We start from the raw sequence: 22588 nt of genomic DNA, 5'->3' as shown, positions 1-22588 counted from the left end.
CCGTGGACTTAACCCCTAGAGACACCCAATCTCAGAGCTCCCTGCAACTCGGAGCGAGTTCGGAAGCCGCGGGACACCCGTGTGCCCGAGGGAGGGGAGCGCTCTGGCCGCACCACCGAGAACCCAGCGCATGGCCCCCCTTCTCCAGCAGACAGAGCGTTGGAGCTGGGGAAAGCGCTTTGGAGCAGCGGCTGTGGCTGGATGTGTGTACAGCACCTGGCACCACGGGGCCCCGGCTGCGGCGCAACCCACTATAAACATCCCAATCGCACCAGGACGGGATGGATAAGGACACTGGAAGCTCCATTCCCATCCCGCATGGACTCTTGGAAGCCTTCGGGGGTGGGATCCGATTGTATGTCGTTTCCGGAATAAAGCAGGTTCTGGAAACGTGGAGCCGCCTTGGTGCTGTCAGGAGAACCCGCGAGTGTCGCAGGGTCAAGGGGCGGAGGAGGCAGCACTGGGCAGGATGCAGCCGGTAGGTTCTGACAGGGTTCAGTCTGCCTCGGGAGCAGCTCAGCCTCTGAAGAGGCAAAACCGGGCGCTGGCCAGGCTGAGACACAAGTAACGCTGGCACCTGCACAGTACAGATGGGATCAGAGCTGAGGCCCATCTAGCCTGGTATCCCGGCTTCAACGGGCCAAAGCCAGATGCTGCAGAGGACGGTGGAAGAGCCCAGCAGTGGCAGCCGGGGGATAATCTGCCCTCACGTCCTGGTCTCTAATATCAGCTGGGCTGAAGCCCCACAGCAGGTTTTCTCTCTCTTCCCAAATGTTTCTGCCTTTAACTATGATCCCTCTGGCTGTTCTCATCATCCGTAGGAATGTCCAGTCGCTCCTTGCAATTTCCTAAATTCTTGGCCTCAGGGACTCCTGTGGTGGGGAGTTCCACCAGCTAATCGCACATTGCGTGAAACAGCCTTTCCTTGGCTCAGTTCCGAATTTCCCCTCTTCTCACTTCCCTGAATGGCTCTTGCTCTCGTGTTATGAGGTGGGGAGCAGGGGTGGCTCTACGATTTGTGCTGCCCCAAGCATGGCGGCACGCCGCGGGGGGCGCTGTGGCGGTCGCCGGTCCCGCGGCTCCGGTGGACCTCCCGCAGACGTGCCTGCGGAGGGTCCACCGGAGCCGCGGGACCAGCGGACCCTCCGCAGGCACGTCTGCGAGAGGTCCACTGGAGACGTGGGATCAGCGGATCCTCCGCAGGCATGCCTGCGGGAGGTCCAACGGAGCCGCCTGCCACCCTCCTGCTGGGACGCCGCCCCAAGCGCGCGCTTGGTGCGCTGGGATCTGGAGCCGGCCCTGGTGGGGAGAACAGAAGCTCCCCATCTCCCTTCTCTATCCCCGTCAGGCATTTATAAACTCTTAACACGTCCCCTCTTACCCGGGCCGGTGGAAGCACTAGGCAAGTTGGGCAGCCCTCTAGGGCGCCGAGATCTGGGGGGTGCTAAAAAGCCGGTGCCTAAAAATAGATGCAGGCTCAGGCTGCAGATCACAGACTGTAGGGAGGACATAGATGAGAACTAGGCTCCCAATGAATTGCTCTCCTGCCATTTACAAAGCCAGCGATTAGGGAAGTCCTTTGATTCCATCACAGACCATAGGGAGGAGGAGGTGATAAGAACCAGCTCCCAGTGAATTGCTCCCCGACTCCTGTCTCCTGCCATTCAGAAAACCAGGGAAGTCCCAATTGCTCTCTGACTCCTGCCATGTGAAGTCCTTTGATTGTGAATCGCACATTGTACAGATTGCTGTGTCGGTAGGTACATTATTACAGTACTCGCTCCTCTGTCTTGTAGTACATTGCACAGCAGCAGCCAGAAGGAGAGTGGAGCAGCTGGGGCGGGGGGTGCGTAAGACCCCCTGTGACGGTGCTGCCCGTGGGAGCCAGCTGAGGTCACTCAATCAGGGTGAACTGCAAACCAAACGGGGCAGACAAACCCCAAACGCTGGTGGTTATTCCAATACTTAGATTTACCAACCAGCACAAAACAGCTTCTCTAGTACCTCACTGGTCACTTAGAAGTCCAAACCACGCAGTTCCCTTAAAGTGCCCAGCCTCAGGCCTCCGTCCAGACACACCTGTCAGATATGATGATGATTCCTGAGAATCTTACTTCATCATATAAAAGAAAAGGTTCTTCCAATCCCAAAGGATCAGCCACATACCCAGATCCAATTATAACTTAGACCTTACCCAAAATACACGCTATAGCCAATTCTTATTAACTAAGCTAAAATTTATTAAAAAAGAAAAGAGAGAGAGTGTTGGTTAAAAGATCAATACACAGACAGACTTGAATTCAATTCTTGAGGTTCAGATACACAGTAGAGATGAGCTTGTAGTTGCCAAAAGTTCTTTTAGAAATAGTCCATAGGTTATAGTCCAATTTCCATATTCAGGGTGGCTCCAGTCAATGACTGGGGATCTCAATCCTTATGGCTTAAGGTTTCCCCCTCTTGAAACCCAAAGCAGATCTGAGATGAAGAAGGATCGTGTCCCAGGCTTCTTATACATTTCCAGCAGCCTTTCGGCCTGAGAAAACAATAGGCTCAACTCCTTCTCCCAAACATCCTGGCAATTAGCACAGAGTAATTTATCCATTAAACAGTTCAGATACAGGTTAGCTCAACCTTCAAAGAGACACATAGACAAATACAACTTTAGATAATGCTTTCCCAGCTATTTCACTCAAGTATCATCCTAAATGTTAATATTCCTTTTTTGATCTTTGAATTAAAACTATAGCAATAGACAAGACTTGTTTGCTGACATCACAAGACCTGAGCAAACATCTTCCCTTCTACCTCTAACAATGCAGACTTGCATTTCAAAGCTCTAGTCATTTACAGATCTTCCTAACCCGTCCTCAAGGTTCACCCATGGGTCAGGTCAGTCTATGAGTTACTTAACTCTTTCTGGCCCTGTCACCTTTCAATGAGATATTATATCACACTCATAACGTCACACCCCCCGTTGGGGCTAGGGTGACCAGATGTCCCGATTTTATAGGGACAGTCCTGATTTTTGAGTCTTTTTCTTATCTAGGCTCCTATTACCCTCCTGCCCCCGTCCCGATTGTTCACATTTGCTGTCTGGTCCCCTAGCTGGGGCTGAGCTGTGCTGTCAGTGCGGTGCAGCCGGGGCCAGCTTGCATGGGATGCTCCTCGCAGAGCAGGCTGCAGGTTTTCCAGGGCAGAGGCTCTGCTCCCTGGGGAGAGAAGGGAGGGAGGCCACAGCTGGCAGCTCTGTGGGCTCTCTTGCGTGGAGGGGCGGCTAAGCCGCTTTAACCCACCTCCCTGCGCCCCAGCTTTCTACCCTCCCGACCCTGCGTTGGTGTGAGGGCCGCGCACTCTCTGCCTCACAGTCCTGCCTGCCCCGTGCCCCCCTGCCGGAGCGAGAGCCCAGCATTCAACTCCCCAGCCCAGGCGCAGGACGGACGGCGACACACTCCCGTTGCCCTGGTGCAATTGCACCGTGACTTGGCCCACGGCTGCATGCCAGGGACTGGAGAGGAGAGCGCCCATTTCACCTTGCGGCTCTTTGAATCCTACCCCGTCCGCCACCCCCCTCCACACCCAAACCCGGTCTGCTCCCCTGGCACTCCCCAGCCAAACCCGAACCCCCAGTGACCGAACCCAGTCTGCTCCCCTCCCCCACCTAACCCGAACCCCCACTGACCCCAAACCCGGACTGCTCCCCTGGCACTCCCCAGCCAAACCCGAACCCCCACTGACCGAACCCAGTCTGCTCCCCTCCCCCACCTAACCCGAACCCCCACTGACCCCAAACCCGGTCTGCTCCCCTCCCCCACCTAACCCGAACCCCCACTGACCCCAAACCCAGTCTGCTCCCCTCCCCCACCTAACCCGAACCCCCACTGACCCCAAACCCGGTCTGCTCCCCTCCCCCACCTAACCTGATACCCCACTGACCCGAACCCGGTCTGCTCCCCTCCCCCACCTAACCCGAACCCCCACTGACCCCAAACCCGGTCTGCTCCCCTCCCCCACCTAACCCGATACCCCACTGACCAAACCCCATCTGCTCCCCTGGCACTCCCCAGCAAAACCCGATACCCCACTGACCGAACCCGGTCTTCTCCCCTGCCCCACCTAACCCAATACCCCACTGACTCAACCCGATCTGCTCCCCTCCCCCACCTAACCCGATACCCCACTGACTCAACCCGGTCTGCTCCCCTCCCCCACCTAACCCGATACCCCACTGACCCCAAACCTGGTCTACTCCCCTTCCCCACCCAACCCAATACCCCACTGACCGAACCCGGTCTGCTCCCCTCCCCCACGTAACCTGAACCCCCACTGACTCAACCCGGTCTGCTCCCCTCCCCCACCTAACCCGATACCCTACTGACCCCAAACCCAGTCTGCTCCCCTCCCCCACCTAACCCGATACCTCACTGACCAAACCCGGTCTGCTTCCCTTGCACTCCCCAGCCAAACCAGAGCCCCCACTGACCGAACCCAGTCTGCTCCCTTCCCCCACCTAATCTAAACCCCCACTGATCCGAACCCAGTCTGCTTCCCTTCCGCACCTAACCCAATACCCCACTGACCAAACCCGGTCTGCTCCCCTTGCCCTCCCCAGCCAAACCCAATCCCCCATTGACTGAACCCAGTCTGCTTTCCTTCCGCACCTAACCCGATACCTCACTGACTCAACCTGGTCTCCTTCCCTTCCGCTCCCCAGCCAAACCCGAACCCCCACTGACCGAACCCGGTCTGCTCCCCTCCCCCACCTAACCCAATACCCCAGTATGATGGAGTATCTTCCATTCTAATTTTATAAATTTTATTAATAACAATAATTCAATATGATAAAGGTAGAATAAAAAGTAGTAGATTTTGATATGAAAGAAGGAAGGAAGGAAGTTTAGGTGACCAAAAAGGGTGTATTTCTGATTACAATCAACATTGCTTAATTTTCAGGAAAAGTCATCCTGATCTTACTCAATGTTTACATCATCTAGGGAAAGACATACAGAATGAGCTTATTCACTTCTAACCAATGCCATCCAACAAAAAATCCCAGCATCTGCTCGTGCTGCAAAATACTTTTTGAGCATTCTAGATTGTACACCAGATTCAGGCCACACTGAACAAATGACCATAATCATTCGGTTTGTGGATAGGCCTACTTGAGAGATAGAGACTGAGACTGAATCAGGATGCATAAAGGAACAGTTCTTGGGATTTGTGTCGCTTTCGGGGACAACTGGAGCTGGTATGACAGAAAAGATTCTTCACTAGTTAGAAGAGATGTCACTGCCTATAGAAAACTTGTGTGGTCAAGGGTACGATAATGGGAGCAATATGAAAGGGAAAGAAAATGGTGTCTGGCGAAGAATTCTGGATATTAATCCACGAGCCTTTTTCGTTCCTTGCAGTGCACATTCATTGAATTTGGTTGTTAATAATGCTGCAACATGTTGCTTGGAGGCAACTGCCTTCTTTGATTTAGTTCAAGGTGTGTACGTGTATTTCTCAGCTTCTACACGTTGCTGGGAAGTTCTAACACACCACGCATCTAATCTCACAGTTAAACCATTGAGTGAAACAAGATGGGAAAGTCAAATTGATGCCTTGAAACCTCTTCGCTATCACCTTGGTGACATCTATGATGCTCAGATAGAGATTTATGATGACACAACTCTAACAGGATCATCTGGCAATACGGCACGAGTTGATGCACAGGTTCTTGCAAAAGCCATTTCTAGTTTCAAGTTTCTTGTTTCTCATTGTGTGGTATGACATATTGTTTGAGATCAACATGACTGGCAAACAACTTCAGGCAAAAGAATTCGACATAAGTGACGCCATTAGTCAACGTGGAGAAACCAAGAAGTTTCTTGTTGGCTGCAGAAGTGACGCAGACTTTGAGAAAACATTGGTAGATGCAGGTGAACTTGCGGAGGAGTTGGATGTACCGGCACTTTTTGAACCAGATCCAATCCATATTAGAAAAAAGAGGAAGCAGTTCACATATGAAGCAGATGACGAACCTATTTATAATCTGAAAGAAAAATTCAAAGTGAACTTTTACTTTGCAGTCATTGACACAGCAGTACCTTCAGTTGAAGAAAGATTCACACTGATGCAGCAAATTAGTTCAGTGTTTGGCTTCCTATATGATGTTTACAGTTTGCAAAATACAACACCAAAGCAAATTATGGAACATTGTTTGAATCTGGAGCAAGCTTTGCAACATGGCGAATCCAAAGATACTGATGCCTTTGACTTGTGCAATGAATTGCAAGCTATTGCACGACGAGTCCAAAAGAGTGCATCGCCGCAAGCTGTACTGAACTTCATATGCACAAATAAACTGACCGATAGTGTCCCCAACACAGGTAATGCTCTTCGCATCCTCTTGACTCTCCCAGTTTCTGTGGCCAGTGGTGAGCGAAGCTTCTCGAAGCTCAAGTTGATAAAAACACACATGCGGACATCAGAGTTGCATAAAGACTTGTTGGGCTCTCGACCTTGTCAATAGAACATGACATTGCTCGCAGCACGGACTTGGAGGAACTTGTTTCTAAATTTGCTAAACTGAAAATGCCGAAAAATTAATTCTAACGTGTGACTCTGTGACAGTGTGTTGTGTAGAAGGCATGTGATTTATTTTCAGATCCAGGCTATGTTGTGCAAAGTGAAACCCAATAACAGTGCCAACACTGTCAGGTTATTCATTTATTTTCATTAAATATGTGGACTAAATAATTCAGTTAATAAATGTTCAAGCTGAACGTGTATTAATTCTAATGAACAATGCCACGTTAGGCTGCATTCATTTTTTAAAGTTTTTAATAAGCGATGCTCGGAGGGTGGGGGTGGGGGCGCAAGGTGGAAGTTTCGCCTAGGGCGCAAAATATCCTTGCACCGGCCCTGCCTCTTACGTTCACTCCAAGGTGACAGTCCCAGTCTTTTCAATCTCTCTCCACAGAGGGATTTTCCAGGCCCCTGATCATTCTCATTGCCTGTCTCTGAACCCCTCTGGTTCTGCACTGTCCTGTGTGCAAGGGGGTGCCCAGGGCAGCTCGTGGGGTGCAGAGGAGGTCACCCCATTGACTGATATCCAGGCATTAGACCAGCCCTCATGTTAGTCTCTATCCCCTTCCTCCAAAGCAGCTCCCCATTTGTCCCCTCCAGGGGCGGGCGGCTCATTCAGACATTGCCGTCTGCACTGATATTGCGGCACTGGGCATCGCCAGATCCGCTTGGTGGCTTTAGCAAGCAGCAGGCACGTGTCCCGCCAGAGCTGCTTTTCCCTTCCCAGCTGGAGCGGCTCATTCTGGACAATAGCCACTTGCTCCCGTTCGCTGACCCAGTAACCGAACTCCTGGCTCTAACCAGCCCCGTCTCCCCAGAGCACGGTGCATGTCAGACGCCTGGATTATCCCCCAGCAGCATCCCCCAGTACCCAAGGTCCAGCTCCTAGATCAGCCTGACCCAGCACTTTCTCTCCCCTTGCAGACATCGACGAGTGCCAGCAAAACACCACAATCTGTGAGCCCCACGGGAACTGCATCAACATGCCAGGGACTTACATGTGTAAATGCAGAGAGGGATTTGGGAAGAGTCAAAAGGATACGGCTAAGATCTGCACAGGTACAACCGGAGTTGGAAACTGTCATGGCAAAGGCGTGATGCTTCTGGCTTGTCTGCAATGTTACTAACGTGTGGTGTTGCCTTTAAGCCCCACCTCCAGGAGTCACGTGATTCTGCTTTTGGCTAAAATCAAAATTAGGGCCGCTTGATGCGCTAGGGCTCCAGGAGAGGGGCGGAGGCGGGAGCCTCAGCTGATCTCTTGGGGGCCCCTGCGGAGCCTGGGGCCCGGGGCAAATTGCCCCACTGGCCCCCCTCTCTGGGCGGCCCTGATTTTTTCCAGCCCTGATGCACTCCTGGCCGTGAGCCAGGGGACACAAAGCTCCTCTCAGTGAGGGGGAGCAGAGGGTAAAATCTGCATGGTGAGGCAGGGGAGACACATTCTTGGCCTTTTATGGAAGAAACGCACGGAAAGAGACAGGTCTAGTTGGTTGGGTATGAGACTAGGACTCAGAAGAGTTGGGTTCTAGTCCCAGCTCTGTTCCTGCTACGTGTCCTTGGGCAATTCCCTGCCTCTGTTTTTCTGTCCCACCTCTTGTCCATTTAGTCTAGAAGCTCTTTATGGCCGTGTGGGTGCAGCACGCTGGGTGCTGCCTTTATGCAAATAATGACCGAGGGGAAGGGGCATAGCGGGAAATAGCAAAACGCTGCCATGGCAAAGAGAGAGAAGGGGAGTCTGAGAAAGAGCTGCTGGAGCACGGCCCAAGGGAAGGACTCTCCCCATTGATTGACTTGTTTGCTGAAGTCCAGGTGAAGGGGATTTTAGCCACAAGGATTTCTGTGAGAAGTAAAAGCGTTATGGATAAATATCAGGGAGAGCTTAGCTTTCTTCTGTGGCCCTGCTCCTACTTCCTCAAGGGATGTCCCCAGGGATGGTGAATGATAGGCCACTGCTGATCTGAATGCCAGAGGGTGTCAGCATAACAGCTCTGCCTGCTGATCCAAACCTGCTGGTTCACCGGCCGACCCTTTGACTGTTTGAGTGGATAAATGTGTGTGATTTTATTGGCAAACTGTTTCCTCCAAAAACTTGTCACTGATGTTGTATAATTTGGTTGCCTGAGTCCCATGGTCTTTCTCTGCTTCCTGATTGGCCAGCTGAAATGTTGGGTTAATAAGCAGGCGAATGTCGAATTCCAGCACTTGTTCATGGCTGTGATTTCTGGTAGAATCAGTCATGGCCATTTCCGCAGCAGCTCAACCGCTCTCCCCAATCCGCGGCAATGACTGACGATGCGCCCGTCCCCCATGCGTCATCACCAACTCAGTGCTGCTGTATGTGAAATGGTCACAAAGCAGGGACCAGAACCCCAGTGGTGTAAATTGGTGCAGCACCACTGACTTCAAGGGGTTTTGGCCCCTCCATTTGGGGCCAGATTAGTAAACCACTGCGTGGCAACTCCAGCTGGGGCTATGCTGGGGGTCAGGCTGGGCAGGTCTCTTCTGGCTTCGGCTTCCACAGGCCGGATCGGCAGCGAGTGTCGAGCTGACATCATCCGTCTGAGGGCTCGGTGGATTCGCCCCGCGGGGCCCTGGGCCTGGGGGTCACAGCAGGATCTGGGAATGGACGTTGGGCCGCTGCTCACTGCGCAGTGTTAGGAATAGGGGGATCCCCTGGGTCCAGCTGTTTCCAAACAACCCGTTTACCAGCCGTGCAGGGCCTGGCTGCATGTCGAGGGTCTGTGGGCTTCTGCCATAGACCCCCGTGAGCGCCACCAGAGAGCAAAGAAACTAGTTTAAAGGGACATCACCCAATTCCCTGCACTCCCCTGGGCAGAGCCCACCCGCCCTTCTCCTAGTGCTCCAGGGGAGGGGCGGGGCTGGGTGTATCCCAAACGCGGAGGGGACCCATCGGGCTGGGGGTCTGTAACGCTGAGTGTGGCGCCCCCTTCTGGCGACTAGCTCCAGTTCAGCGCCCCCTTTCTTCTCCTCCACCATTGCAGCTCCCGGAGTCGCGGCTGTCCCATGTCTCGGCCGTCCGGCCAGGTCACGCTGTGATCCCCATTCTGGGGGAGCCTTTCAAAGTCAGACCCCTCTGTCCTATGCCTGCTAGCGAAACCCTTCCTCCGGGGCTCCTAGCCCCCTCGCCTCAGGCCCCCACCACTGGGCCCAGCCCTCGGGCTGTAGAGAAGCCCCACCTGTCCCCTCCCAGGCGAGCTTCCTTCTAGCCAGCGCCCTGCACACAGCCTGAGTCACTTCCCCTTTGCAGCTTAACTGGCTGATCGGCCCCCCCCTTCCCCCCTTAACCCCACTCTGTCAGGGCTGGTGCAGGGAGGGGAACGCAGGGTCCTGGTCTGGAAAAGGTTGGGCCCCTGATCTGGGGATGGGGGAGGGGTTGCACCATAGGGATTGGGGCCCTGCACGTAGCAGGGAAGAAAGGAGAATAGAATGGGGGGGGGGTCGATGGAGCAGACAGACTGACCGACAGACCACGCCCCCTGCAATGGGTGTGGGGTGTCTCCATGGTCCTTCGCCCCCAGCCGTGCTGTGTGTGACCCCCTCCCCCACTTTCCCCTCTCAGAGATCGACGAGTGCAACAAGACCCCAGATATCTGTGGCCCCAACGCCACGTGTATCAACACCATCGGGAGCTACTGGTGTGAGTGCCGGGCCGGCTACGTCCCCTCCAACAGGAACACGACCCTGTGCCAAGGTGGGTCCTGCCGCGGGGGGCATGGAGGGGACACCTGGGGGGCTGGGCAGGGCCTGGGGTTACACAGGCAGAGGTCTTGCCCGAGGGGGCAGTGAGCTGGGAACTGGTCTGGGATGTTGCGCCAACCCCCTGCCCCCCATGGACGGGGTCCCTCTGGGTCTCAGCCCTGGCCAGGGGGAGCTCAGCCTCCAGGCCCTCCCCTCCCCCAGCCCAGCCTGTCCGTCCGCTGGGGTGTTTCCAGTTGTCTCAGAGCCACAGGCACCAGCGTGTCCAGGTCTGGCTCTGGAAGCGGAGCAGGGGACAGGCCGGGGAGGGGTGAGCAGGGCTGCCAGGGGTCGGGTGTCTCTCTCCACCCCCCCAGCAGTGTCGAATTCCAGCACTTGTTCCTAGCTGGGATTTCCGGGAGAATCGGTCATGGGAATGACTGATGATGCGCCCGTCCCCAATGCGTCATCACAAACTCAGTGCTGCTGTATGTGAAATGGTCACAAAGTGGGGGCCAGAGCCCCAGTGGTGTAAATTGGTGCAGCACCACTGACTTCAAGGGGTTTTCGTCCCAGCTCTGCTTCTCCATCTCTCATTGCCCCAGACGGGACTGCAGGCTCCTCAGGGGCTGGCTGGCCAGAACGAGTGCGTATCTGCATGTACAGGCCGGGTCCCGTAGAAAACCCCACTCCCTGCACAGGGTGAGTGACCCCACTGCACCATGGAGCCCGACATCCCCCATGTATCCCCCTTTCCCAGCAGCTGGCGCTACCCGCGTTGGCAGCCTGGCGGGTGCACGTCCCTCCAGCGTTTGGCTAGATCACGGCAGGGCTCTCTGTGCCCGGGCAGAGCGAGGCCCGTCTGTCAGATCAGACTCTCCACAGCGGTGAAAGGCCCCAGGAGGCAGCGAGGGCAGTAAAGTCCCCTCCATTTGGGGCTGGATTGGTGACCCGCTGGCTGGCGACTCCGGCTGGGGCTATGCTGGGGGTCAGGCTGGGCAGGTCTCTTCCGGCTTCAGCTTCCACAGGCCGGATCGGCAGCGAGTGTCGAGCTGGCGTCATCCGTCCGAGGCCTCAGTGGATTCGTCCCACGGGGCTCTGGGCCTGGGGGTCACAGCAGGGTCCAGGAATGGATGATGTCAGGCCGCTGCTCACTGCGCAGTGTTAGGAATAGGGGGATCCCCTGGATCCAGCTGGCTTCCAAACAACCCGTTTACCAGCCGTGCAGGGCCTGGCCGCATGACGGGGTCTGCGGGCTTCTGCCATAGACCCCTGTGAGCGCCACCAGAGAGCAATGAAACTAGTTTAAAGGGACAGCACCCAATTCCCCTGCACTCCCCTGGGCGTAGCCCACCCACCCTTCTCCTAGTGCTCCAGGGGAGGGGCGGGGCTGGGGGTATCCCGAACGGGGAGGGGACCCATTGGGCTGGGGTCTGTAACGCTGAGCATGGCGCCCCCTTCTGGCAACTAGCTCCAGTTCAGCGTCCCCTTTCTTCTCTTCCACCATTGCAGCTCCTAGAGTCGCGGCTGCCCCGTGTCACGGCCGTCCAGCCAGGTCACGCTGTGATCCCCATTCTGGGGGAGCCTTTCAAAGTCAGACCCCTCTCTCCTGTGCCTGCTAGTGAAACCCTGCCTCCGGGCTCCCAGCTCCCCCCCTCGGGGCTTCCTAGCCCCCCTCGCCTCAGGCCCCCACCTCTGGGCCCAGCCCTCGGGCTGTAGAGAAGCCCCACCTGTCCCCTCCCAGGCGAGCTTCCTTCTAGCCAGCGCCCTGCACGCAGCCTGAGTCACTTCCCCTTTGCAGCTTAACTGGCTGATCAGCCCCCCCTTAACCCCGCTCTGTCAGGGCTGGTGCAGGGAGGGGATCGCAGGGTCCTGGTCTGGAATAAGTTGAGCCCCTGAACTGGGGGGTGGGGGAGGGGTTGTGCTGCCAGGATTGGGGCCCTGCACGTAACAGGGAAGAAAGGAGAATAGAATGGGGTGGGGTGGGTTTAGATGGAGCAGACAGACTGACTGACAGACCACGCCCCCTGCAATGGGTGGGGGGTGCCTCCATGGTCATTCGCCCCCATGCGTCCCCAGCCGTGCTGTGTGTGACCCCCTCCCCCGCTTTCCCCTCTCAGACATCGACGAGTGCGAGACCCGAGATATCTGCGGCCCCAAGGCCACGTGTATCAACACCATTGGGAGGTACTGGTGTGAGTGCCGGGCCGGCTACGTCCCCTCCAACAGGAACACGACCCTGTGCCAAGGTGGGTCCTGCTGTGTGGGGCATGGAGGGGGCACCTGGGGGGCTGGGCAGGGTCTGGGGTTACACAGGCAGAGGTCTTGCCCGAGGGGGCAGGGAGCTGGGAACTGGTCTGGGACGGTGCAACAGCCCCCCGGCCCCCCATGGACGGAGCTCAGCCTCCAGGCCCTCCCCTCCCCCAGCCCAGCCTGTCCGTCCACTGGGGTGTTTCCGGTTGTCTCAGAGCCACAGTCACCAGCGAGCCCAGGTCTGGCTCTGGGAGCGGAGCCGGGCCAGGCCGGGGAGGGGTGAGCAGGGCAGCCAGGGGCCGGGCGTCTCCCGCCCAGCAGTGCCTGTATTCCTGCTGCACGGCTGGATTCTCTGCCCTGGGAAGAGGCAGCAGGGGGCGCAGTCTGTGCCTAGGGGCCACTAGAGGACACTGTGGGGCCAGCCCGGGGCTCCCTGCTGGATTCTCCCCCCACCCCCAACACACCCCAGAACCACCCACAGCTGGGGGGAGAGAGGGCTGAGGGGAGATACGGCTGGGATGATTCCACAGCCCCCACCCCACTGCGGCTCAGTCCCCCTAGGACAGGGAGGGGGGACGGTTCCTTTCACAGAGACCAGGTTGTGGGCAGAGGATGGGGAGAAGGGGCTGCGCACATGTGTGGGGCTGAGTGTGTGTGTGTGGGGGGGTCACTGCTCCCCCTGCTGCGGGGAATGAGGGGAGGCTGCTGCTGCCCCCTGCTGGAGGGAATGAGTCCTGCTCTCTGTGCCTGGCTCTGGTGCATGCACCTACCCAGCCAGACCCTGCATTCCCCCCCGCCCATCTCTCACTCCTCCTCCCTTTCCATCCCCAGAGCTCACCTGCCCCCCGCTGCTGGATGATGACAACTCTGCCGAAGCCAAGGTGAGTGGGGCACAGACACCGGGGGGGGGGGGGGATAGACCCCGATTCCCCTTTATGTGCCACGTTGCTTTTCACTGATCTCGCCCAATGAGGATTCTGGGGCTAAACTCGTCCCTGGGCAAAGAGCCAGTGGCCAGTCCCTGGAGCCCCTGCAGTCCAGCCACGGCCCAGGCCTTTGCCCCCGGGTTGATTCTCACCATCCAGGATCAGCAGCATCAGGCTGCGGCAACACGCTTCAGCTTGCAACCGCCGTCCCCCAGGGATAGTAACACTATCCGTCTAGTGTTACTGGGGCTGTCTCATGGGGGATGGGAGAGCAGGGGGTGACTTTAGGTGAGAGGGTCCCTGAGCCTGTAACCTGAGCCAGGAGGAGGGTGGGGCCAGGTGACACCTTTGCCCAGGAAACTGGACAAAGAGAGAGGAGGAGCTGGGGTGGGGGGGGGGAGTGAGTCGGCTGGAGGGGTTTCCAGTTTTGGGCTGCCTGGGAAGATGCAGGGAACCCCGAGTCTGGGGTCTAAGCTCCTTGTCCCCCAGAGGGACCTGGCTGAGGGGTCCTGGTTGTACCTACAAGCCCTGCTTGGGACTGTTCCTGTCGTCTAATAAACCTTCCCTTGTACTGGCTGGCTGAGAGTCACGGTGAATCACAGGAAGTGGGGGGTGCAGGGCCCTGACTCCTCCATACTCCATGACACCTTGCAAATGCCGTGCACCCCCTAAGGGCCAGACGGGGCATTGCCCACGCTCCCTCTGGCATCTGGCTTCTGAGCCGAGGGATCCTCTCGGGACAGGGGGATGTGGACTGCGATCTCTTTTCCTGAGCCAGGCCTGGGCCTTGTTTTGCAGAACCTCCTAGGCAGCTTCCAGACACAGGGGGGAAGTCTCTGCAAGGCCGCGCTGAAAGAGCTGAAGCAGATGAACTCTCAGAACGCTGAGGGAAAGCTGCAGGTGCCAAGCCAAAGTTTGGGGCCTTGCTGGGTTTGTTCTCGTTACGGGGAGGAATTGTTGCTCCTACTCGGATCTAGTCTCAGGGTGATCTATAGGGATGCAGCGCCTGGAACAGGAGATAAATAAACAGCAGCACTGCCCTGAAATTCCCATGCCTGCCTCCCCAGTGGGCTCTGTGCCCAAGAAGCTGGCTCTCCTAGGTTCCTAGGCTAGACGGCACCATTGTGATCATCTAGTCTGACCTCCCAGGCAGCGATGTCAATGGCAGGAGAACTTGTCTTTCCTTTCAGGGGGATTGTGGGAAGGCAGTGGAGGACTAGCAATCTGGGAATGGGGGGCGCGGCAGGGGCTCAGACACTGTGACACCAACACCCCCCACGTTTGCTTGGCCAGGGCTCCTTGGCCATTCTGGAGAAGCAGATAAATCTGGTTGGGCAGCAGAGCGAGAGCGTGGAGTGGAGACACCGGATCGCGACGGAGCTGATGGCCCTAGTGGAGAAGCTGCTGGGAACGCTGGCCCTGACTCTGCGTGATAGGATCAGCATCACATCCCCCAACGGCACAGGTCAGCACCTGGCCACGCGGCCCCAGTTGGGCTTTCATACCCACAGACTACACTCCCACCCCACTCCCCACAGCGCCCCCTGCTGGGAGATGGGAGCTCCCCCCCGACAGCCAGTGCTCCCACCCCACTCCCCACAGTGCCCTCTGCTGGGAGACAGCAGCTTCCCCCCCAGCCAGTGCTCCCCACAGCGCCCCCTGCTGGGAGAGGCTGGGACTGGAGTAGCTGGGAGCTCCCCCCACAGCCAGGAAAGCACCTTGCCTAGCTAAGGCGTCCTCTCCCTGTTCTCTGGTGTGAGCCCTGGCTGGCATTGTGGTTGCAGAGCTGGGGCTGGCGGTCAGGCAGGCTGGGAACCAGAGCCAGGAGATCGTGACGCTGCAGCAGAGCAAGACGCAGATGGAATTAAAGTGGGCCAGAGCCCCAGGGCAGAAAAACGAAGGTATGTGGTCATCCCCTGTGCTGGGGTGTGCATAGCGATGGGCACGGCCAGGGCATTGGGAGCAGCAGCACAGCGCCCCCTGGTGCCAGGCTGGGGTGTGTAGGGGGACAGGGCATGGTCAGGGCATTGGGGGTAGCACCCCCAGCAGCACAGCGCCCCCTGGCACCTGCCTGCCCCAGGGACCCTCCTGCCCCCATTTCATCCGTCTCCTCTGTCTCTCGCAGGCTTCACGCTGGCCGGGCTGCTGACATACCAGGGGATGAGCTCCATCCTGGACGGTGCTGGGCGGGTGGAAGCGCCCGAGTGGGACGAGATCGGCCGGACGGGGAAGTGGGCGCAGGAGCCGGGGCGGCCCAGCTACCGTGTGCTGTCTCCAGTGGTGTCGGCCTTCATCAGTGACCCGAACCCCCAGGCACTCGGCCTCTCTGTCAGTATCCGCTTCAGCCACCCGGTGCCGGTGAGCCCCTGGGCTGGGCATGGGGGGAGGAGAGCCTGGGGCACTGGGGGGCAGAGCTGGGGCCATCTCTAGTAACACCCTCTACCCCAGGCAGCAGGCGAATCCACCTCTCACCCAGGGACAAACTGATGCTCTGTGCCCCCAGCCCAGCCCCTCGTACCCCCCCGACCTGCCCTCTTGGGCCCTGGGGAGTCCTGCCCCCCATGTGGCCCCAGCCAGCCCTCCACCCCTCTCCTGCTCCCCATGCACCAAGCGTCTCTCTGTCCCCAGGAGAACAAGACTGACCTGCGCCTCCTCTGTGCCTACTGGGAGCCTGGCAGCAGGCGCTGGGCCACCGACGGCTGCACCCTGCAGAAGTTGAACGCCACCATCACCCGCTGCCAGTGCAACCACCTGACCAGCTTCGCCGTGCTCATGGCCTTCTACGAGCTGGAGGTAGGCGCGGCCCTCGCTGGGGCCTCGGGGCTGGGCTGGTTCTGCTCATCCCCTCGATCCTCCCCAGCGGAGCAGGAGTCACTCCAGATTCCCCCCAAAGTAAAGCCATTTCCCACCGGGGCAGGGCCCTGGATCTGATCAGGGGCACAAGCAGCCTCCCCCCTCCCCTAGGGCTCAGGGGGACTCCCCATGTAGCAGCGACCGATGCGCCTGGCCGGGAAGCTGTGGGGCAGAAGGGGCAGGGGGCTCACCCTATTGCATTGCAGGGCAGGGAGCCATCCCCATCCCCATCCCCATCGCACAGAGGCAGGGAGGGGTTAAATGCCTCACTCAAGGAGACACAGGGAGGTGACATCAGAGCTGGAAAATGAACCCAGGAGTCCTGCCCCCAGCCCCCTCCTCTGACCCCTAGATCCCGCTCCCCTCCCAGAGCTGGTAGAACCCAGGAGTCCTGAGCTGCAGCACCTTAGCCACAAGCGCATCCGTCTGGTCTAAAAGCAGCTCCCTCCCGGGCAGGGGCTTCCTCCCGCCAGCCGGGGGCGCTCTGCTCTCTGCTACAGGGGAATGACCCCGGCCCCTGGCACTTTCTGGCGCCCCCGTCCTGCAGGGATCGGTGCCAGGGACTCCCCCTTGGTGGGTGGAGACCCTAGAGCCCTCTCGGCTTCCCATGGCCCTGGGGCTGTGGGTCAGCCCCTCGGGGGGGGGGCAGGCTGGGCAGCATCAAATCCATCTGGGCGGCTGGACCCAGCCAGACTCTGGTTCCCGCAGGCTGTCCGGTGTCGCCACTAGGGGGCGCTCCCAGCCGCGGCGCAGAGCGAGGCCGACAGGCTAATCCGGCTGTCCCCTAAAGCCCGGCCTGGCTGCTGCCTTGGGGGGGGGACCCTGACTAACCCCCTCACCCCACCCACCCCCGGCACAGGACTGGACCCTGGACGTCATCACCAAGGTGGGGCTGGTGATCTCGCTGCTGTGCCTGCTGCTGGCCATCGTCACCTTCCTCTTCTGCCGCGCCCTCAAGGGCCCCCGCACCACCATCCACCTGCACCTCTGCCTGGCGCTCTTCATCGCCTACACCGTCTTCCTCACCGGCACCTCCAGCACCGGCAACAAGGTCCACCCCCCCCACCGCCAGCCTCAGGCCCTGCTCCCCGCAGTGCCCCCCCCGCCAGCTTCGGGCCCCACTCCCCCCACCAGCCTCAGGTCCTCCTCCGCAGAGCGCCCCCTGCTGGCAGCTCCTCCCCCAGCCAGCCTCAGGGCTGATCCCCACAGCGCCCCCTCCTGGGAGCTCCCACTCCCAGCCAGCCTCGGGCTCTGCTCCCCACTGTGCCCCCTGCTGGCACAGGCTGGGGCTGGAGAACCAGGAGCTACCCCACAGCCAGTGGTCCTGCCTTGCTTCTCATAGTGCCCCCCAGGGTCTGGGGCTGAAGTACCCAGGAGCTCCCCCACAGCCAGTGCTCCTGCCCCGCTCCCCACTGCGCCTCCTGCTGCCGGGGGCTGGGGCTGGAGGAGCCGGGAGCCCGGCCCTGACGTCCCACGTCCCGTTGGCTGCAGGTGGTGTGCGGCGTGGTGGCCGGGCTCCTGCACTATTTCTTCCTGGCCGCCTTCTGCTGGATGTGCCTGGAGGGCGCCGAGCTCTACCTGCTGGTGGTTCAGGTCTTCACCCCCCACGGCCTCAGGCGCCGCTACATGTTCCTGCTGGGCTACGGCGTGCCGGCCCTCATCGTGGGCGTCTCGGCCGCCACCTACAGCCAGGGCTACGGCACGGCGCGCCAGTGAGTCACCGGCCCGGGGGGGGGCCCAGTGCTCGCGGCCAGGGGCTTGAGGGGAACAGGGCACCGTGCCCAGGCAGCACACGGGGGCAGGAGCGGCTCAGCCGGGCGGCCGCTGCCATCCGGGCCCACCAGGGGAGGGGAGGGTGGGACCCCATGGGGTGGGTGAGGCCAGCGTGAGGGAGGGGGGCACCTTCCTGCTGCTTGGGCCAGGGCTCCAGCCCAGGACACTTGAACAACACAGGGAAGCTCCCGGGCACCATGGGACTGGGGGAGGGGAGGCTGGCAAGTCTCCATCCCCCACTCTGCCAGTGGGGGGGGACAGACCCCACCCTGCAGCGCCCCCTGCTGGCAGGTGAGTGACAGACCCGTGTCTGCCCCTCCCCCCCACAGCTGCTGGCTCTCGCTGGAGAAGCAATTCATTTGGAGCTTCCTGGGGCCCGTCTGCATCATCATCTTGGTAAATCCCCTCCCCCAGCCCAGCCCCCTGCCAGTGCCTGGCCCCCTGGCTGGCCCCTGAGGGCCTGGCCCCCTGCTGCCCTCACTTCTTTCCCCTGTCACCCAGCCCCCGCTCCAGGGCAGCTGGGCCCCTCGCTTCCCCCCCCCGCCCCCGCCAAGTCCCCAGTCCCCAGGGTTAGAGCAGTGTCACTATGGGGAGTGGGGCGCCCCTGGCCCAGGCCAGGGGCTGCCCCAGGGGCTGCACAGCTGGCAGATCCCATAGCCCCCACCCCCGGGACACAGCTGCCCCCCTCCCAACCCGCCTCTCCCCTGCCCCCGGCAGGTCAACGCCGTGATCTTCGTGGTCACCGTCTGGAAGCTGTCGCTGAAATTCGCTGACATCAACCCCGACATGAGCCAGCTGAAGAAGCTCAGGTAGCGGGCGCGGCCCCCGGGCAGCAGAGACCCTGGCACTGCCCAGCTGCCCCCCATCGGGGGAGGGGGAGCTGGGGGGGGCATAACAGTAGTGAGATGTCACCCCCCCATGTGTGGGGGGAGGGGGAGACCGGGGGGAGGGGGCCACATATGAGTGACATTTTACCCCACCGACGACTGGCTGGGGGGCAGAGTCTGGGGAGGGGGGGCTGTGTACAGGAGATGTCAGTCACATGGGGGGCAGTCAGACTCGAGGGGCGGGGCCCTAGGAGAGAAGGGGAGGTGGGGCAACCCCTCAAGGGGTGGACCGTGGGGCCCTGAGGAGGGAGGGGAGATGGGCTGTGACTGAGGGGTGGGGTCCCAGGGGGACAGGAGCTGAGGCTGAAGGGCGGGGCCCCAAGGGGGGGAGGGGAGGTGGGCCCTGGTGGAGGGGCGGGGCCATGTGACTGGTTCCCCTCCCCCGCAGGGTGCTCACCATCACGGCCATCGCCCAGCTCTGCGTCCTGGGCACCACCTGGATCTTCGGCATGTTCCAGTTCAACCAGCGCAGCCTGGTCGCCTCCTACATCTTCACCATCCTCAACAGCCTGCAGGGGCTCTTCATCTTCCTGCTGCACTGTCTGCTCAAGAAACAGGCCAGTCCCCCCCCAGCCGGTGCTCAAACCCCGCCCCCAGATGGCGCTCAGCCTGCACCCCCCCCGGGCACCCCCACAGCCGGCACTCAACCCCCAGCCCCCCCCCCCCGGTGTCCCCACAGCCAGCGCTCAACCCCCGCCCCAGAGCACCCCCCTGACACCTCCACAGCCGACACTCATCCCCTGCTCCACATTGCCCCTCCAGGGCTCCTTTCACAGCCAGGGCTCAACTCCTGCCCCACAGCCCCCCCCCCCCCGCCGCTGGTGTCCCCACAGCCAGCGCTCAACCCTGCCCCAGAGCGCCCCCACAGCTGGTGCTCAATGCCCACCCCACAGTGCCCCACCCCCCTCCGGGCACCCCCACTGCCAGCGCTCAACCCCCTGCCCCACAGCATCTCCCCTCCCCTGGGCACACCCCCACAGCCAGCGCTTAACCCCCACCCCATAGCACCCCCCAGGCACCCCTACAGCCAGCGCTCACCCCCTGCTCCACATAGCCTCCCCGGGGCTCCTTCCACAGCCAGTGCTCAACCTCTGCCCCACAGCACCATCCCCAAGCCACACACCCCAGGCTCCCCCCAGCCAGCGCTCAGCCCTCACCCCACAGCGCCTGCCCCCCCCGGCACCCCTACAGCCAGCGCTCAGCCCCCACCCCACACCTCTGCTTCACATAGGCCCCCCTGAGGCTCCTTCCACAGCCGGCACTCAACCCCTGCCCCACCGCCCTGCCACTGGGGGCTGCCCCCAGTGCCCTCTGCTGGGAGGGGCTGGGGCTGGCGTAGCTGAGAGCTCCCCCCCACCCCCGCGCGCCCAGTTCTGGGCCCTTGTCTCCCTACAGCTGAGGCCCCACCCCCACGAGCTCCCCTGCGCCGTGGGGTGACCAGCCCTCTCCTCTCTCCTGGTCGCCTCCTACATCTTCACCGTCCTCAACAGCCTGCAGGGGCTCTTCATCTTCCTGCTGCACTGTCTGCTCAAGAAACAGGCCAGTCCCCGCCCCAGCCAGTGCTCAACCCCCATCCCCCATCCCCCTCCCCGTGCCCCCCACAGCCGGTGCTCAACCCCCGCCCCCAGATGGCGCTCAGCCTCCGCCCCCCAGCTCCCCCACCGGGCACCCGCACAGCCGGCACTCAACCCCCCCAGGCACCCCCACAGCCAGTGCTCAACCCCTGCCCCACAGCCCCCTCACTGGCAGCTCCCCCGTCACAGATTGTGGGGGAGTCAGAGCCCCGCACCCCCCACTTCTTGTGATTCAACGTGACTCTCAGCCACCCAGTAAAACAGACGGTTGATTAGCTGACAGGGTCGCAGGCCAACACAGAGCTTGTAGGTACAGAGAACAGGACCCCTCAGTCAGGTCCATCTTGGGGGGCAGGGATTTTAGACCCCAGCCCTGGGGCTCCCCCCGTTTCCCCAGCCAGCTCCAAACTGAAACTCCCCAGCCCCTCCTCTGGCCTTTGTCTCTTTCCGGGCCAGGAGGTCACCTGATCTCTGTTCTCCAACACCTTCAGTTGGCACTTTGCAGGGGAGGGCTCAGGCCATCAGTTGCCAGGAGACAGGGTGTCGGCCATTCTCTGTGCAGACACCATCACACTGGCCCTCTCGGGCTCTGCATCCACCACCTAGAGACTTGAGAAATGCATAGGGGAAACTGAGGCACCCACACACTATTCAGAGAAAACATTAAGAACATTCCCACTTCGTCACACCCCCCACCAGCCAGTGCTCCTGCCCCACAGCGCCCCCATTGGGAGCGCCCCCCAGTGCCCTCTGCTGGGAGGGGCTGGGGCTGGCGTAGCTGAGAGCTCCCCCCTTGCCCGGCCAGTTCTGGGCCCTTGTCTCCCTACAGCTGAGGCCCCACCCCCGCGAGCTCCCCTGCGCCGTGGGGTGACCAGCCCTCTCCTCTCTCCTGCCAGGTGAGGGACGAGTACCGCAGGTGGCTGAGCTGCGGCGGCCTCAAAGGACCGGCCAAGTCCTCCGAGTTCTCCAGCTCGACCTCCACGCGGGTAAGGGGGTGGGGGCGGGCCGTGCCGAGCTCCACAACAGCGCAGGAGCCTTCTGCCCTGCAGCCCCCATGGCCAAACCCCACCCAGCAAGTGCTCACTGCCTCCTGCCTGTGTTGGGGGGAGGTTAAGAAGAGAAATGAGGCAGAGCTGGGCTGAAAAGGAATGAAAAGCCAGAGAGAGGGGCTGGGAGCCCTGGGGTCTGTCCCCAGCTCTGGAAGGGGGTGGGGGATCTAGGAGCCAGGACCCCTGGGTCTGCCCCTGCTCTGAGTGGGGCTGAGAGCCAGGACCCCATTTGTCATTATGACTCCCCATGAGGCAGCCTGGGGGGAGGGGACAGTGGAGGGTTGACTCCTGCTCTAACCCTCCCCCCCCTTCCATCAGGGGCTCCAGCTGTCGCAGGACTCAGGGTTGTAGATCTCTTGCACTCAGCCCATTTCTGGACACCGCAGCTTTGCACATGAGAAAACCCGGCCCACTGCCCCCGGCCTGGCCCTGCCCGTGAGCAGAGACCCACCTTGCACCTGGACTCGCCGCATGCAGATGCTTCAACGTTGCCCAGTGGAACCGTTACGCTGCCCAGCTGCCCCCACCCGCTGGGCACTCACCAGCCCCAGGCCTGCGCGCTGCCAGCATCACCAGCAATAGCGACGGGCAGCAGGGCAGCCGCTCAGCTCCGACACGACGTACTCTGGCCACAGGGGGCGCCTTTCCCTTCGGTACGAACGGGTCCCTGGCCCCGCCTGCGGTGCGATGCTGGGCCGGGCTGAGCGTGGGCAGTGGAGATTAATCCACCCCCCAGAGGACCCTGCCCTCCCCTCAGGGACTGCAGCATCAGCCACCGCCCTTGGCTTTGATGACGGTACAACACGGCCTGAGCTGAAGGAGGCAAGCGGCCCCAGCCTGCGGTAGCCCCCAGGGCTCGGCTGTCTGTATCTCACTGGTGGCACTGTTCTTTTTTAAATGATCTTTTTAAAGTTATTAAAATATTAAGTTTTGTGACAAAAACAGCTGCTTCGAGGAGCCACGTGTGAGGTGGCTGGAGAGAACCCAGGAGTCCTGAGTCCCAGCCCCCG

General features: G+C 60.3%; 1 pseudogene; it reads left to right on the top strand.

Annotated features, from left to right (window-relative positions):
- The first annotated feature begins 281 nt into the window (after nucleotides 1-281).
- Nucleotides 282-21135, top strand: LOC123353843 (annotated as a pseudogene).
- Nucleotides 21136-22588: the final 1453 nt, after the last annotated feature.

Source organism: Mauremys mutica, chromosome 20 (assembly GCF_020497125.1).
Source record: "Mauremys mutica isolate MM-2020 ecotype Southern chromosome 20, ASM2049712v1, whole genome shotgun sequence".
Lineage (NCBI taxonomy): Eukaryota > Metazoa > Chordata > Testudines > Geoemydidae > Mauremys > Mauremys mutica.
Note: the sequence above shows the minus strand (reverse complement) of the source record. Positions and strands in the feature narration are given on the sequence as shown.